This window comes from Papio anubis, chromosome 3 (assembly GCF_008728515.1).
Source record: "Papio anubis isolate 15944 chromosome 3, Panubis1.0, whole genome shotgun sequence".
In the NCBI taxonomy this organism is placed as follows: Eukaryota; Metazoa; Chordata; class Mammalia; order Primates; family Cercopithecidae; genus Papio; species Papio anubis.
Window position 1 is genome coordinate 145,641,268 of NC_044978.1, and position 18,575 is coordinate 145,659,842.

The following is an 18,575-nucleotide window of genomic DNA, read 5'->3' on the forward strand; positions in this document are numbered from 1 at the left end:
AAGAATGATTGAGGCTATAAATAAAGGAACACAGAGTGAGGGACAGACTCATTCTGTCTGCTTTGACACCATTCACCCATCTAGAGGAGTGTGATGGGGGAGGGGAGAGTCAGAAAAATAAAACCCAGAAAATGTTCTCATTCAGTCAGAAATTTTATACCAGAAATACTCCAAAGAGGAAGAAACATTTGAAAGTCCTGAGGCGGGACAGGATGAGGTAGGGGGCACAGGTACAGTCTCTGAGGGAGATCCGGACAGGAGGGATGGCAGGGACACAGTGGATGAAGACGGATGCTGACATGGCAAACAGACAGGTAATGTGATGGGGACGACAAAGCCAAGCAGACGCAGACGCCTTTCTCTCATGGGCAGTGCGTTAGATAAGCTTCTGATTGCTTCTCTTTTTTTTTGCTTTTTTGTTCTGTTTGGAATAGAGTCTCACTCTGTCATCCAGGGTGGAGTGCACTGGCAAGATCTCGGCTCACCTCCACCTCCCAGGTTCAAGTGATTCTCATGCCTCAGCCTCCTGAGTAGCTGGAATTACAGATGTGTGCCACCACACCCAGCTAATTTTTGTATTTTTGGTAGAGATGGGGTTTCGCCACGTTGGCCAGGCTGGTCTCGAACTCCTAGCCTCAAGTGATCTGCCTTCCTCAGCCTCCCAAAGTGCTGGGATTACAGATGTGAGCCACCAAGTCCCGCCTGATGGCTTCTCTAGTGCTCAGCCACCCACCCTGTCTTGCTGAGTCCGCCCCTTTAGGAAAACGTTCCAGCTGCATTTTCAAGGGCTACTTTTTCTCTGCACCAAGCACCCTGCCCACTGGAGAGCCATCTTCAGGCAGGGCTCATGAGCCTCATGCCCTGAACCCTGAGCTGCCCTGCCCGGGGTGTGGCAGGTCATGATAGAGTTAAGAGTCACTTTGCCACTGGACAATAGTTCCTGACACATGGCTCCTACCTCTCTGATCCCTAAATCCTTCTTGCCTCTTCCCTAAAGGAGAGCTCCTGAATGTGAATTTGTTGGAAACAACACCAGAAAACTGCAAGTCTCAGTCTTCAACTCAGCAGAATCAAATGTTCCTGTGTGGTCCTAAAACCAGGTCTGTCCCAGCAGGTGAACTAAACAGGGCACAGCAGGATGAGTTTGCAGGAATTTTATATATAGCACCGATGAAGGCATTAATGCCATTTTTCAAAGAGTTGACCCTTCTTTGATTACCAAATCTGTGAAATAGAGATTTAGTTCAGATTGAAAGTATCTGATCCCCTCTGACCCTGGCTGTCAGCACTACACCCCTACATGACCTACCTTTATACAAACCTGGAATGAGGATGGGAACAAGGATGAGAGGGCACATGTCATCCCTGAGTCCATAAGCAGCTTCTGAGCTCCAAAGAATTGAGTTGTCTTTTGAGAGAAGCCTCTTTCCTAACCACATGCCACAAGGTTATAGGGGGTGTGGCCCAACCTCGGCTAACCTAGGCTAGGCCACCTTTGCTCTCAGATGGGTAACAGCTGCCTGCTGGGATGCCAAGGCAAATCTGTTATACTCCACATTGGCCAAGATGGAGAGTATCATCTTGAAACATCCACACTCCTGACCCCATTTTCAAAGCTGTTCTTTGTATTCATTCTCCCGTGTTCTCCATTCATACATTCACTCATTTCAGTATGTGTTCATCCACTGGACTTACGCTGAGCCACCATGGTTAATGGCTCTGCCATCTAGTCCGCCATACAGGTCAGCAGTGTGGGAGCCCCTGACCCTGCTCCTGTGGGTCCTCCCCACCCACAGTGGTGGTCAGTCCTAAGGAATCTACCTCCTTAATACCTAGGTCAGAGTTAAAAACAGGCAATCATATCGACAGTGTGTAAAGATTCAAATATCCATCAGCAGGTAAATAGATAAACAAACCGTGGTGTATCGTACAACAGATATCCATACAGCAGTGAAAAGGAACCAGCTGTTGATACAGTCGGCCCTCTATATCTGCAGATTTTCTACATTGGCACATTCAACCAACTGCAGATGGGAAATATTTGGGAAAAAAAATACACAATGAAAAATAATACAAGTTTTAAAAAACAATACAGTATAACACTTATTTACATAGTTTTGCATTGTATTAGGTATTATAAGTAATCTAGAGATTATTTAAAGTGTACAGGAAGATGTGCATATGTTATATGCAAATACTGTGCCATTTTATATAAGAGGCTTGAGCATCCTTGGGGGTCCTGGAACCAATTCCCTGCAGACACCAAGGGACAATGGTGTACACAGCAACATGGTGAATCTCACAATAATTGTGCTGAGTGAAAGAAGCCAGATCAGGAAAAAAGGTAGTGTGTGATTGCGTTTATGTAAAATTCTATAAATGCAAGGTAAACTAATTTGTGGTGACAGAAGGCAGTTCAGTGATTACCTGGGGAAGTACAGAAGGCAGGGATTATAACGAGGCAGGAAGCATCTTTGAGAGTTACAGATAAACTCATTATGTTGATGGTGGTAGTAGTTTCACAGGTACATATATATATGTCAAAACTTGTCAAATTGGATATTTTAAATATATGCAGTTTGTTGTGTATCAATTATACTCAATAAGGTTGTTTAAAATAAAAGTTTTAAAATATGCAGTGAGTGCATACCAAAGATTTATTTAACTCATGAGCCAGCTACCAACACCAGTTCAAAGGAGCCTAAGGAAGGCTGAGAATCTTCTAAACCTGATAACCAAGCCACCAGGAAGCACGTGTGCTTTCAAGAATTTGGAAAGGTTTCAAAAAACCTCAAGCCAGGAAGAATCACACACATACACAAACACACACGTACTGCTGCCTAGACACAGCCTAATAAAACAGTTGAAACCAAAGGCATAACACAAATCATAACAGCAGCTAGAAGAAAAGAGAAAATACTAGAATAGATGACTAAGGTGGATACAAAACTGATTAATGTCCTACTGGTAATGAAATCCTCACTTTTGGGGTTTTTTTTTTTTTTTTCTTAGCAGAAAGTTGCAAAAATTACTTGTAACATGTTAATGTTCTACAAATTAACAACTACTCTCCCAGAGTCTGAGCCCTAATCACTAACCAGAAAGTTAGATAAAAATACAATTCCCTAGAGCTGGGCTGTTCATTTCGGTGAAGGCCTTGAGCACTTGAAATCTAGCTGATCTGAATTGAAATGTGCTGTAAAGTATAAAATACATGCCAGAATTCACAAACATTGTATTAAAAAGATGTAAAATGTCCCATAACAGTTTCATATTGATTACACATTGAAATGATAGTGTTTTGGACATACTAGCTTAAATAAAATATTAAAATTAATTTCACTTCCATTTTCCAGTTGTTTAATGTGACTACTAGAAAATTTTAAATTACTTAATGTGGCTTGTATTGTATTTCTGTTGGACAGCACTGCCCTAGTGAAGTAAGTAATCCTTAGGAGGGTCTGTTAAGTATTGCTCTACTGTGACATTGAAAGACACAGTCCTCCTTTTGTCTTATTTCCAAGTGTTGGTTAATTTTTCTTAACTACTTCTTAGGCCTGTTCCTCCACCCCTGATCTTCAGCTCCCATCTGTCTCTGTGTCCTTGACAATCTGCAACCCAAGTGATTTTTCTGATGGGTAAAAAGACATGACATGTTCCCTGCTGCTCAGGATGGAGCCAAACCCCACGGTGTGATATGGCCGGTCTCACCCCTGCCTGTCCCCATCCCAGGCAGCACAGCTGAGCCAAGCACTTACCCAGCTGCACCGGACTGTGCCTTCACACACTTAGCTAACAAGAATGTCACACAACAGTTCTCATTTGCACTGTGTGCCCTGCCCTTTGATTTTTTTTTTCTTTGCTACTCTTTTAACTTCTAAAATGCCGTTTGTGACCCCTGATTGGTCATAGTTTGAATAACACTGAATCTTGGTCAAGTTTTCTAAGAAGTTTTTAAGCTGAGCACTCTACCAGCTTAGTAACTGATGTTTAAAGAAGAGGAAATTCCACACTCACATCGTTTTGGGAAACACTGTAGGCAATGTCCTGCTCTCAGAGAAAGCCCCTAAAACCTCAGCTGCTGAAGGCTCTGAGCTGTCCCGCAGTCAACACTAGATAAGCAGAAGACATATTATTGGCTTCGTTATCAGTGAACCTTCAGAGGGCCAGCACTTCTGGGACCCACCAGGTCAGAAAACATGGTTCTAGGGATTCTGAATGAGAACATTGTTATCTGGGCACAGGATAAGGAAGCTAGATTTTCAGACTTTCATTTACTTAGCCCCGCCCCTGCCTCCTGTGCCTTCACTGGAAAGTGTTGTGTTCTTATGAACAGTACTTCCACTGCATTCAATGCAGTAGTAAGTGATGATCCCATGATGGAAATCTCTCCTTCTTTGGTAATATCATCACCGAAGACGTCCTTTTTATTGTTAAATTGCCCTGGGATAAAAAACTGAAATGCAGATTTCTTTTAGATTTCAGTCTCTAGAAAATATTGTCTGTCAAAGGATTTGCATGTAAGAATTTGGTTAACAGGGAAAATTGTATACTTTATCATGTTTCCCTTTTTGCTACAAAGTTTCAAGTTAAATTAAACCCTCAATTGCAGTAATTAGATAGAATCATATAACATTGCTGTTTTTGTGAATCAGAAATGGTTGAATGTGGTTCCAACTAATATTTTGCCTAATTTATAGAATTACTTTCTCTTCCTTATATTTGGCTTTAAATTTTACTTTTCTGAATTTATGATAGGCTGTGTGTGCCTTTTATTGTAAGCCACTTAATTCTTTTGGGAAGGAAATGCCATATAAATTTTGGTAAATAAACAGAGTTCAATTGTAACGCCCCATTAACCAATGAGTGTTTAAAATACAGATTTTTTCTCTGACTTCTCTATTATTCAATAATTGGGAAATGCTATGCATTCTAAAACAGGAGTATTTTGAGGATTTTTTTCCTTCTGTAAAATCCCTAAGCAGCTAAAAGAGCACAATGTTAAAAATTTATCTCTACAGCTAATTAATATTTATTGACCTATCCAAATGACACTTGTGGCCTTCCCCATTAATCAGAGAATCATAGTGTCATAGAACCACCTCAGCCCTAGAGGTACTTGCTTGCCAAACAAGTTTGGCAAGGAATCCCACCAGGAATCCCATTGTGAAGATTAGCAGCAATTGCTAAAAGCATTATAGCTAATGGATGCTGTGAAATTTCTTAATATATTTCCCCCAACAAGTTCAGTGGCATAGTGTAATTGTCTCAGCCCCTTCTTACCTAAAGGAAATGTCCTGATTCATCTCTCTACAGCTTTGAGCTTGCTTTGTCTTCTTCACTGATGTAAGAGAAGGTGTAGAAGTTATTTATTAAGAAAAATAAAACCTGATACTATTTATTAAATTCACTAAGTCAAGGGTTGAAAATAAAGAGGGAAATTTTTTTAAAATAAAAGATAAGGTTTAAATATGTCTACCCTGTACAAATTAGAGTGCTTCTTTAAAAAAAAGAGAAGATACGTATCTTAAGTGGTCAAATCTTGGGTCACTTCTAATCATAACATTGTTAATCATTCTCTTAGGCCCCAGAACTGGTAGAGCAGATTATACCACAGAAGTATGCTAACCAGGGCAGGAGGATAGAAATGGCTCTCATCATCCATATAGGGTACTATCTTTTTTTTGTTTTGTTTTGTTTTGAGATGGAGTCTTACTCTGTTGCCCAGGCTGGAGTACAGTGGCACGATCTCAGCTCACTGCAACCTCCGCCTCCTGTGTTCAAGCAGTTCTCCTGCCTCAGCCTCCTGAGTATCTGGGATTATAGGCATGCAACACCACGCTTGGCTACTTTTTTGTATTTGTAGTAGAGACAGGGATTCACCATGTTGGCCAGGCTGGTCTTGAACTCCTGACCTGAGGTGATCCACCCGCCTCAGCCTCCCAAAGTGCTGGGATTACAGGCATGAACCACTGCACCCAGCCCCATTTTTTTTTAAACCTTTATCATTATAATTTAACCAGATTTCTTCCTGTGTATCTTACAGTGATCTGTAAAGTTGGCTTTCTTCATGTCCAAGGCCACATCTTCCTCATTCCTAACTTAAGATGTCAAGCCATGGAATTCCTTTTCTCCCTCCTTGTTCCTCTATTGATCCCATCTAGCTTTCTGGGGATTTACTGGACATTCATGTATTCAGTCCCTAGCATGTGTCTGCCACTATGCTTGGCATCAAGAATGTGGCCATGAATGAGAACACCATGGTTCTTGCCCTCATGGGATGTACTAAGAGGAAGAGACAGGTAATGACATGGGCCCATGAGTCCCATGAAGCACTTTCTAACATGACTGTCAAGCCCCATGCCAGTATTATGTGACATCCCTGTCCTTAGGACTTACTGCAGGTCCCGCCTGTTCTGTTAGCCTTTCTACCACCATTCGTGTCCTTTGGCACAGGCTAGGTTAGACTGTAATAACAACCAAAAATCTCAGTGGCTTATAACAACTCTTCCTGCTAAATGTCCATGGTAGGTTGGCTGAAGACACGGCTTCCTGGGTCATTGTCCTCATTCTCTGTCTAAAGCTGATGATACAGTCACTATCTAGACTAGAATATTGGCAACAATGGTGGCAGAAGGAAAAGATGCGCTGACTCTGAACATTTCTGCTGGAAATTATGCTTAGTACTTTTGCTCACATTTCACTGGCCAAAGCAAGATGCGTAACTGCGCCTCACTTCAAGGAGTGGGGAAATATATGCCACCCCTACAAATGGGAGTGAATCTTCACAGCACACCGTGCCCTGTGCTGTCTTTCACCTCTGCAGTCATGCATATCTTTATGGTACTAGATCTCTTCAACCTCGGGTTGTCACTAATGTCACAGATGTGTATGTCTCCCTGGTTAGACTGTGAATTCCTTGACGGCCAGCGCAATGTCTTATACTTCCTTGTGTGTGGTTCAACATGAGTGTTATATTTAGATGCTTAAAAATACTTTTGATTATCTGAAGGGGAGAATAATCAGAACTATGCACGTTTTGACACAATGTTTTCTGGTTTACTGAAAGTCTCTGCACATTATCTCCATTAGTCCTTTCAGGACTATAGGGTGTAGCATTGTGTCCCTTTTACAGATGAGGAAACTGAGACCTAGAACTTCTACACGACTTGCTCAGTTTTATACAAAAATGTGGCTGAACTGTGTCCGAAACCATGAATTCTAAATGAATGACTCAATGTTTCCTACTCCTTTTAGCTGTTAATATGGACACTGCAGTTATCTGGTGTGGAGGCCCACATGAGGGAAGGTAGAGGAAACTTCAGAAAAGGAGTTGAGGCCAGGTGCAGTGGCTCATGCCTGTAATCCCAGCACTTTGGGAGGCTGAGGCAGGCGGATCACTTGAGGCCAGGCGTTCGAGACCAGCCTGGCCAATGTGGCAAAACCCCGTCTCTATTAAAAATACAAAAAGTAGCCTGGTGTGATGACCCGCGCCTGTAATCCCAGCTACTCAGGAGGCTAAGGCAGGAGAATCCCTTGAACCTGGGAGGCAGAGGCTGCAGTGTGCCAAGACGGCACCAATACACTCCAGCCTGGGCAACAGAGCTAGACTCTGTCTTGAAAAAAAAAGAAAAAAAAAAAAAAGAAAAAGAAAAGGAGTTGAGAGTGCCTGAGCAGAATGGGGGTTTATCTCTTGGTACTTGGGGCCCAGCAGAGCTGGGGTGTACTACATAGCAATAACTGCCAGCTTGTACTTAGCAGGTCAGTGTATTTGTTTGCTGTAGCTACAAATTACCACAGATTTACTGACTTAAAATAACAGAAATTTATTCTTTCACAATCTGGAGGCCCAGAAGTTCAGTATCAGTCTTCTGTTGTTTTTCTCTGTAAGAGACAGGGTTTTGCTTTGTCACCCATGCTGGAGAACAGTGGCGCAATCATAGCTCACTGCAGCCTTGACCTCCTGGGCTCAAGGGATCCTCCCTCCTCAGCCTTCTCAGTAGCTGGGACTACAGATGTGCACCACCATGTTTGGCTAATGTTTTTTATTTTTAAAAAATTTTTTGTAGAGATAGGATTTCGCCATGTTGCCCAGGCTGGTCTTGAACCCCTAGGTTCAAGCGATCCTCCCACCTTGGCTTCCCAAAGTGCTGGGATTTTAGGCTTGAGCCACCGTGCCAGGCCTCCACATCAGTTTTCCTGGGCTGAAATCAAGGTGTAAGCAGAGCTGCACTCCCTCTGGAGGCTCTAGGGAGGAATCTGTTCCGTGCCTCCTCCAGCTTGTGGTGGTTGCCAGCATCCTTTAGCTGTGGCTACATCACTGTCTCCTCTTCCAAGTATGTAATCTTGCTACCTCTCTCTTAGAAGGACACTTAAGACTGGATTTAGGACCCACTCAGGTAATCCAGGATAATATCCTCATGTCAAAATCCTTAGCTTAATCACATCTGTGAAGACCTCCTCACCCCGCACCCCTTTATTTTATTTTATTTATTTTTTGAGACGGAGTCTCATTCTGTTGCCCAGGCTAGAGGGCAGTAGTGCAGTCTTGGCTCACTGCAGCCTTCACCTCCTGGGTTCAAGTGGCGATCCTGCCGCCTCAGACTCCTGAGTAGCTGGGACTACAGGCAAGAGCCACCATACCCAGTTAATTTTTGTGTTTTTAGTAGAGACAGGGTTTCACCATGTTGGCCAGGCTGGTCTTGAACTCCCTACCTCAGTTTGTCTGCCCACCTGGGCCTCCCAGAGTGCCAGGATTACAGGTATGAGCCACTACCATGCCCAGCCATTAAAAATATATATATATATATATATATGGCTGGGTGCGGTAGCTCACACCTGTAATCCCAGCACTTTGGGAGGCTGACGTGGGTAGATCACCAGAGGTGGGAAATTTGAGACCAGCCTGGCTAACATGGTGAAACCTCGGCTCTCTACTAAACATACAAAATTAGCTGGGCGTGGTGACGCGCGCCTATAACCCCAGCTACTTGGGAGGCTGAGGCAGGAGAATCACTTGAATCCAGGAGGTAGAGGTTGCAGTGAGCTGGGGTCATGCCACTGCACTCCAACCTGGGTGAGAGTGAGACTTGGTCTCCAAAAACAAAAAAACAAAAAAAGTATGTGTGTGTGTATATATAATCTATATAAGGTAACACTTGCAGGTTCCAGGGATTAGGACCTGATTTCTTTGGGATATTTTTTCAGCCTTCTACAGTCAGGGCAGTGGGAGCCCCTTCTGCTACCCAGCTTTGCTCCTCCATCTTCCTCACCCAGCTGTCTCTCCTCTAGGTGGTACCAATTATATGGCATCTTAAATGAAAGGGCCTTTAGAGTCAGGCACACCAGTTGACTTCCTGATCTGCCTCTGTTAGCTGGGTGACCCTGAGCCAGTTACACACTGTGCCCCAGGGCCCTCTTTTGTAGAGATGGAAGCTTTGGAACCTTCATGCAGCTTGGTTATAAGATATTAAATGGCAGAGGGCTTGGCACGGGCCCCTGTCCCCTGGTGGGCACTCAGGAGAGAATGCTGTCCCTCCCTCTGCGCTGCCTCTCGCTCCGCCCTCCCTCATCTGCACTGGCAGCAGCGGGCACAGTGGGCTGGAGGCAGAGGATGCTGCTTGTTGAGATTCCTGGAGCACTTCCTCCTGTTTATTTTTCTCAGTGAAGTTAACAACAGACAACGTTTATTAAATAATGAATCATTCTTTGCTAGAAGGATTATTTCATTTCATGGGTGAGCAGTTTATTGCCAGAGAATGATGTCTTCCCCCAAAATGATGTATAACTTGGTTTGGTCCCTAAGTTTTTAGACACTTGAATGTTTTTTCTCTCTTCCACTTAAACTTGAAGGTGGTGAAATGTAGTGCATATTCATTCACACTCTTCATTTCAGGAGACACCCACAAGCAGGGTGGGGTGGCTGGGGCCCACTTCGACCTCATATTTTCCTGTTTCTACAGGACTATATAGAATATTTACTAAATACTAGGTATTCAGTAATAAATACCATAAGCCTTCCTAGGTAATTAGCCTGTTAAGAAAAGTAAGCAGTTGTATAATTGGCAAGGAAATTAATACAAACATCTAAACCAAGAAATATCAAGCCTTTTTTTCTTGGAATATTTTTCATTTCATGTATATTCCTTGTCTGCCTTCAGAATCTAAAATTCTGGCCCACTTTGTTTATGGAGTAGTCCCTTTAGATATTGGCCTTATTTTTAGGCCTCTTTTTCTTTTTTTTTTTTTCCTTGAAGACAGAGTCTTAACCCAGGCTGGAGTACAGTGGCAAGACCACAGCTCACTGCAGCCTGGATCTCCTGGGCTTCAGTGATCTTCCCACCTCAGCCTCCAGAGTAGCTGGGATTACAGGCATGTGCCACTTCACCCAGCTAATTTAAAAAAAAAAAATCATATTGATGGGGTCTTGCTGTGTTGCCCAGACTAGTCTCAAACTCCTGGCCTCAAGTGATCCTCCTACCTGAGCGTCCCAAAGTGCTGGGATTACAGCTGTGGGCCACTGTGCCCAGCCCATTTTAGTCCTAGGGCTAGGATTACTTGCCATTACCGCACACTGTTGATTATTATAGCTATATATGCAGCTTTAAAATTGGCTACACTGATTCCTTCTACTTTATTCTTCTGCTTATAGGCAGGTGCCTGTAATCCCAGCTACTCAGGAGTCTGAGGCAGGAGAATCACTTGAACCCGGGAGGTGAAGGTTGCAGTGAGCCGAGATCGTGCCACTGCACTCCAGCCTGGGCGACAGAGCAAGACTCTGTCTCAAAGAAAAAAAAAAAAAAAAAAGAAAGGTGGTGTGGGGACAAATCAAGGTAACACATGTACAAGAAATAAATATTATTGATCCTTTAGTAGTTCATAAGGTTCATAAGCATGGTGATTGGCCTTTCATGTGCATGTCTGAAATGTGCCTTCCACAAACCTTGTTACAAAGTTGGCACACAACCATTGATGTGAAAGAAAAAAGATGAAAATAAGAGGTCCTTGGTGGCAAAAATAATAAAATGGCTCTTTGGTGGTTAAAAGGACCAATTTGGTCCAATCTCAACTCTTTAAATAAAAAGGAATTTTGCTTGAGGTAAGTAATTTAGCTCCTTTGTGGAAAGTTCTTTGACTTCTAAGATGATTCAGAGTTTGGAATTATTGATTTAGTCTTCTGACTGTATCAGGAGTCTTTAAATATACATTTTCCATTCAATTAATAAGTCATGAGTCCTGTTAATTTATCATCAGTGCAATCAGAAGCCATCAAAGTAGACTCTGAGTTGCCAGCCTTTACTTCTGGTTAATCCTGACACATCTCATATGTCATGGATTTCTGAAATTCTGAAACTGAGATTGCTTATGGTTCAGATTGGTCCTTAGATTGTTGTGTTCCTAAAGAAAAATTATACAGCTCACTTCAATGATGCAGTTTCCCCTCTTTTCCTCAAAAAATTTTGTACATGAGTGAAGAAAGCAGAATCTGTGGTCCCGTAAAGCAGTGATGCTCAAATTCAAGTGCATGTCAGAATCCACTGTGGGTCTTTTTCAAACAAAGCTGGCTCTGCCCCAGCCTCAGTGGTTCTGATTAATTCAGTAGGTGTAGGGTGGAGCCTGAGAATTTGCATTTCTACTAAGTTCCCAAGTGACACTAATTCTATCTGTGGACCATACTTTAAAAATCAGCTGGGTGTGGTGGCTCACCCTGTAATGCCAACACTTTGGGAGACTGACATGGGAGGATTGCTTGAGGCCAGGATTTCGAGACCAGCCTGGGCAGCATAGCAAGACCCCATCTCTAAAAAAAAAAAAAAAAAAAAATAGCCAGGCACGGTGTACCTGTAGACCTAACTACTCAGAAGGCTGAAAATTTAGAGCCCCTTTCAAGACCCTAGGAGGAGGGCTAGCAGTTAGATCACATGGTTTTTGTAAAATGGTTTTGCAAAAGGAAGATATTTTTATATTCTTAAAAAAAAAAAAAAAAAAAGGCCCCAGAAATTGTCTAAACTTTAGGTCCTACAAAACCTAGATCAGCTCCCTGGTAATTGATAAATATAATTGACTAATATATATGAAAGGAATACAGACTGTACTCAAGAGAAGTTTTTTGTAGGCTAAGCAGTCCCTAAGTCCCAGGAATGAGGGTACATGGGGACTTCATCTCAGAGAACAGGAGCCCCATATGTGAACTTTGTGTGGAACTTTAACTGAGTGAGCTCAATGGAGCATTTAGGCAGATGCAAATTCAAGTTGATCTTCACTCACCTGCTAAATGATCAGTTTGCTGTGTGTGATGTATCAATTTATTTGTGACAAGAGCAGACGATTTGGAGAATGAGACAGGTTCAGATGTTGGCTTCACCTCTTACAATTGAGTTCACTCATTCCCTCTGAGCCTATTTTGTTTACAAAAAGGGTGTTGGTAATAATAATAGCTAATTTAATAGGGCTAATGGGGTGCTATAGTGACATGATAGATATGACAAATGCTCTGAAGATAGAAAATGCTGCTCAGATATTAGTAGCTATACAAAGCTAACAAATAGTATACTCATCGTTTATATTAATAGAATGACTAAAAGGCCATTCTGCTAGAGAAGGAGTCAGTAGACTTTTTCTGCAAAAGACCAGACAGTAAATAGGCTTTGTAGGTCATGCTGTCTCTGCCATGTTAGGCAAAAGCACCCACAGACAAGATATAAATGAATGTGCATGGCTGTGTTCCAATAAAGCTGTTATTTATAAAAACAGGTACAGAATGGTGATACACTAAATCTAAAAGGACACTGTTCGCTGGGCGTGGTGGCTCATGCCTGTAATCCCAGCACTTTGGGAGGCTGAGGCAGGCAGATCAGTTGAGGTCAGGAGTTCAAGACCAGCCTGACCAACACAGTGAAACCCCATCTCTACTAAAAATACAAAAAATTAGCCAGGCGTGGTGGCGCACACCCATAATCCCAGCTACTTGGGAGGCTGAGACAGGTGAATTGCTTGAACCATGGAAGCGGAGGTTTCAGTGAGTGGAGATCACACCACTATACTCCATCCTGGGTGACAGAGCAAGACTCTGTCTCAAAAATAAAATGAAATAATAAAAGGACACTACCCTTCAAATTAGGAACTTCCAATTGAATGTGAAGATAAAACAAATAACAGCAACCATATATGATGTTTTTATTTAAACTCAACACTGAAGGATCAAAATTATATCAGCCTCAGTTTCTGTGGCCTTCTAATGTAGCTGATATCTCTCTAGGGGATGAGGGCACATAGGTGGAATAGGAAAAGCAAACTGAGGAGGAGGAGAGAGGCAAGATTAAGAACAGTTGAGGGTGAAAATAGCCGCTTGTTTGTTTTTATGCTTCTTGGCACTGGAAGTAGTGATCATCGGGTAAGCTCCTGCTTAAACCGTCCTCTGGGATTCAGCCTCAACAGTAAGCTCCTGAGCATGGAGTTTCGTGACCACCAAGAAAGTAAAGTGGTTCTATTTTGTAATCTCCTAATGAATTTTTAAAGATGACTGATGGTGTCCAGGTCTGTCAACATGGAAAACTGAGATAAACCCGTCAAGAGACAGTTGCCCGTCCATCTTAAAAGGGAAGTTAATTATGAACCATGAATAGAGCCGCTATAATCATTCACATACAGGTTTTTGTGTGAATAGAAGTGTTCACTCGTCTTGGGTAAATATGTAAGAGTGGGATCACGTAAATACGTGTTGTAGGGTGACAGCATGCTTAAGTTCATGAGAAACTGCCAGCCCACTTTGTGAGGAGCTGTGCCATTTTGCATTCCCAACAGCAAAGTAAGAAAGTTCTGGTTGTTCCACATCCTCACTAGCAGTTGGCATTGCCAGGATTTTTTGGTTTGTTTGTTTGAGGGTGATGGTGGTGGTGATCTTAGCATTCTAAAATGTGTGAAGTGGTAACTCACTGTGGTTTTAATCTGCATTTTCCAAACCAATGTTGAGCATGTTTCATGTGCTTGTGAAAAACATTTGTCTTCTTTGGTGACGTATCTGTTCAAATGTTATTGCCCATTTAAAAAACTGTGTTGTTTGTTTTCTTATTACTGACTTTATTCATAGTTGCCAAAACTGGAAACGGTAAAATACCTGTCAACTGGTAGAAGGATACACAAACTCTTGTACATCCATGCAAAAGAATTCTCAGCCATAAAAAGGAATGAACTGTTGATACACTCAACAATTACGCTAAGTGAAGGAAGCAAGTTTCAGAAAGCTAGGTATTACAGGACCCCCTTTATATGACATTCTGGAAAAGGCTAAACTGCAGGGACAGAAATCAGATCATTGGTGGGCTGGCAGTGAGGGAAAATTTTTATTTATTTTTAAAGAACTTCTCTTGGCTTCGCTCCCTAGCCCCTACTGTCTTACTCTCCTAACCCCACCTTCCCAGCCATGGGTTTAGTATCAGTTTCAGCTTGAGTTTCTGAGGCAGAAACACAAACATGATTTTCTCGAATTATAATCATGGAACTTGCCAGACAGCCAGCTTTGTCCTTGGCCCTCCATGACTCTGTCCCTATGTGTGCAGTATCCCGGTATTGCAAGTATTCCTTGCAATTCTGCCTTCCAGGGAGAGCAAGCCAGGGGGTTGAGTGGGGAGATGGTTGAACATTTTAAGAATTGAAAAGACCGAACGTGGTGGCTCACACCTGTAATCCCAGCGCTTTGGGAGACCAAAGTGGATGGATCACTTTAGGTCAGGAGTTCGAGACCAGCCTGACCAGCATGGTGAAACCCATCCCTATTAAAAATACAAAAATTAGCTAGACATGGTGGCACACGCCTGTAATCCCAGCTACTTGGGAGGCTGAGGTAGGAGCATTGCTTGAACCTGGGAGGCAGAGGTTGCAGTGATCCAAGGTTGCGCTACTTCACTCCAGCCTGGGTGACAGAGTGAGACCCTGTCTCAAAAATAAATAAATAAATAAAAGAGAGAGGGAATGGAATGTTATGCTCGTTCCCTTAGGATTCTGAACCATGGAGGATAACAATTTATGCTCACCCTCACTACCCCCCGCAGCAGTTAGGAAGAAGAGATGTGGTGGGTGGTGGGTGGTGGGAAGATAAGTCAAATCTCTTTATAATACAGCGAAGGCCAGGGAATGGCCCAAAGTCTTTGGAGCAGTGAGAGGTTTTTTCTGCTGAATATTGCATGAAGAAAATGAGCTATGCTGCCTGTCCAGGGCTTGGGAATCTCTTCCACTTAACAAAGATTCTTGTTATACACATTTATTATAAATAGCCTTTGCATTTTACAGTGCAGAACAGGCGGACTCCAGGCTATCGAGCAGGTGAATTTCTTTTCCTTTTTTTCAAAATTTTTGTTAGAGTTGAGTTAAAGAGATACTGTGGCAACCCTGGAGGTCTTTTAGATAAAGGGCACATCCTTATGTGAGTGCAAGCTGAGCTTCTGCTGTGACTGATAAGTCTTGTGGGGCAGTGGGGGCTTTCTTTTACAAATACACATTATAGATTCCTGCAGGAGCAATAATCAGGTACACAGTGCTTTTTTTTTTCTTTCTTTTTATTGAGATGGAGTCTCACTCTGTCACCAGGCTGGAGTGCAGTGGCGCAATCTCAGCTCACTCCAACCTCTGCCTTCCCGGTTCAAGCAATTCTCCTGCCTCAGCCTCCTAAGTAGCTGAGATTACTCAGTGCCACCACGCCCGGCTAATTTTTGTATTTTTAATAGAGATGGGATTTTGCTGTGTTGGCCAGGATGGTCTCCATCTCTTGACCTCCTGATCCGCCTGCCTCAGCCTCCTAAAGTGCTGGGATTACAGGCGTGAGCCACTGCACCTGGCCTACAGAGTGCTTTAAAATAAGTTGGGAATATTACTGTTAGTCCACAACTCCCTGACTTTCTTTTCTTTTTTTTCTTTCTTTTTTTCTTTTTTTTTTTTTTTGAGATGGAGTCTCGCTCTGTCACCCAGGCTGGAGTGCAGTGGCCCGATCTCGGCTCACTGCAAGCTCTGCCTCCTGGGTTCATGTCATTCTCCTGCCTCAGCCTCCCAAGTAGCTGGGACTACAGGTGCCCACCACCACGCCCAGCTAATGTTTTGTATTTTTAGTGGAGGTGGGGTTTCACCGTGTTAGCTGGGATGGTCTCGATCTCCTGACCTCGTGATCCACCCACCTTGGCCTCCCAAAGTGCTGGGATAAACAGGCGTGAGCCACTGTGCCTGGTCTTTTTTTTTTCTTTTGTTTTTTTTTTTTTTTTTTTTTTTTTTTTTTGAGACAGAGTCTCCCTCTGTCACCCAGGCTGGAGTACAGTGGTGTGATCTTGGCTCACTGCAACCTCTGCCTCTTGGGTTCAAGTGAATTCTCATGCCTCAGCCTTCCAAGTAGCTGGGATTACTGGCGTGCACCACCATGCCCAGCTAATCTTTGCATTTTTCATAGAAACGGGGTTTCACCATGTTGGCCAGGCTGGCCTCGAACTCCTGACCTCAAATGATCTGTCCACCTCAGACTCCCAAAGTGCTGGGATTACAGGTGTGAGCCACCGCACCTGGCCTCCCTGGCTTTCACTGTCCAAGCTCATTGAAGATCTTTTTTGCTGCTCATTTGTCCCTGTGGTCATGGTTTGGATGATTCACGTCTGGATTCTTGCTACTCAAAGTGGAGCCTCTGAATAAGAACTTGGGCATCACCTGGGATGTAGTTTTTAGGATGACAGGGCCCTACCCAGACCCACTGAATCAGAACCTGCATTTAACAAGTCCTCAGACAATGCATTTGCACATTGAAGTTTGAAAGGCATTGATCTACCTCAAGGTCCTGCCAAAACATCCCGCCTGCTCTGTTGATAACTTTGTTGTGATGTTACCATCAGAAATGTACCCGTAGGGCCGGGCGCGGTGGCTCAAGCCTGTAATCCCAGCACTTTGGGAGGCCGAGACGGGCGGATCACGAGGTCAGGAGATCAAGACCATCCTCGCTAACACGGTGAAACCCTGTCTCTACTAAAAAATACAAAAAACTAGCCGGGCGAGGTGGCGGGCGCCTGTAGTCCCAGCTACACATGAGGCTGAGGCAGGAGAATGGCGTGAATCCGGGAGACGGAGCTTGCGGTGAGCTGAGATCCGGCCACTGCACTCCAGCCCGGGCGACAGAGCGAGACTCCGTCTCAAAAAAAAAAAAAAAAAAAAAGTACCCGTGGTGAGTGCTTCTGCTGTCCACATAGGTATGAGTATAGATGCATGCCACTATGCCACTTTGCCCCGAATGCACTTCATTTATTAAGTGCTCAGTGCTGAACTGGGCACAAAAGATACAAAAACAAGTAAAGCATGGTTGCTGCCTTCAAGGAGCTCAGAGTGCAGAGCGGGACACAGGAAGAGCTGCAGCACCCCATTCTCCAGTGTCTTTATCTGTCATCTGACTTTCTCCACTGACACAAAGTACCAGTCCCCTTCTCTGGAAACAGCTTTGAATCCTCAACGTACAGCCCACCGAACACCTGCCTCCAAATCATTTCGGTCAGAAGGGACAGTACTTATGTGAAAAAAGCAGGGAGTCTGAGACCTACTGAGTCACACCCTCTAGGTGAGACTGTGGCTCACTCTGGAAATGGAGTCTCACTCTGTTGTCCAGCCTGGAGTGCAGTGGCGTGATCTCGGCTCACTGCAACTTCTGCCGCCTGGGTTCAAGCGATTCTCCTGCCTCAGCCTCCCGAGTAGCTGGGATTGCAGGTGCCTGCCACTGTGCCTGACTAATTTTTGTAGTTTTAGTAGAGACGGGGTTTCACCATGTTAACCAGGCTGGTCTTGGACTCCTGACCTCATGATCCACCCGGCTCAGCCTCCCAAAGTTCTGGGATTACAGGCATGAGCCGTGGCGCCCGGCCAAAGCTGTGGCACTGTTATTTTAAGTGTTAGGATGCACGTTATAGTTTGAGACCACTAACTTGGGTGCTGCTTTGATATTCTCTGATTATGCAAGTGTCATACAAATGGATGTTAAAATAGTCTCAAATATTTAAGGAATCCTTCAGGGATTCTCTTATCCTCAATTCAGGAGATTTTGAAGTGGCTTCCAAGTTCAGAGCTGCTTTTATCTTTGGCTGAGGCAATATAAGGATCTTTGTGGATGGTACTTAAGGATAGTTCAAATTCATATCTATATATTTTAGTAGCATGTTCTCTAGGAGCAAATGACAGTGCTTTGTTCTATAATGAGTTAACAGCATGAACAGTGTCATGACAATCCTGTGACTTTCTTGTTTAATGTTTGTACTTATCTAATCAAACAAATTGAAATTGGATTATGGCTGTTGCACATTATATCAGTTATTATCCAGTTAAATGCAGGTCTGAAGGAAGTAAAATTGATTTTTCTGTGCTACTTGGGGACATCATAGGTTATTGGTATGCTGGTTGAATTTTCAATTAGGTTTCTACAAGAGAAAGATGAGTGGTTAGGTTTGTTGGATTTTTTTTCTTTCTGTATTTTGTAAATAAACTGTGATATTTCATTCTAATTAGGAAGTCAGATGCCTTTTAAAAGTTGGGTGATCAGTTTCCATATTTTTATTTAAAGCATA

General features: G+C 43.2%; 1 protein-coding gene and 1 pseudogene across 18 annotated transcripts in view; both read left to right on the top strand.

Moving 5' to 3' along the window:
• The window catches only part of APBB2 (amyloid beta precursor protein binding family B member 2), a 402,192-nt gene that overhangs the window by 333,565 nt on the left and 50,052 nt on the right, over positions 1 to 18,575 (top strand). The window lies entirely within an intron of this gene.
• On the top strand, positions 10,864 to 10,974 carry LOC116274372 (annotated as a pseudogene).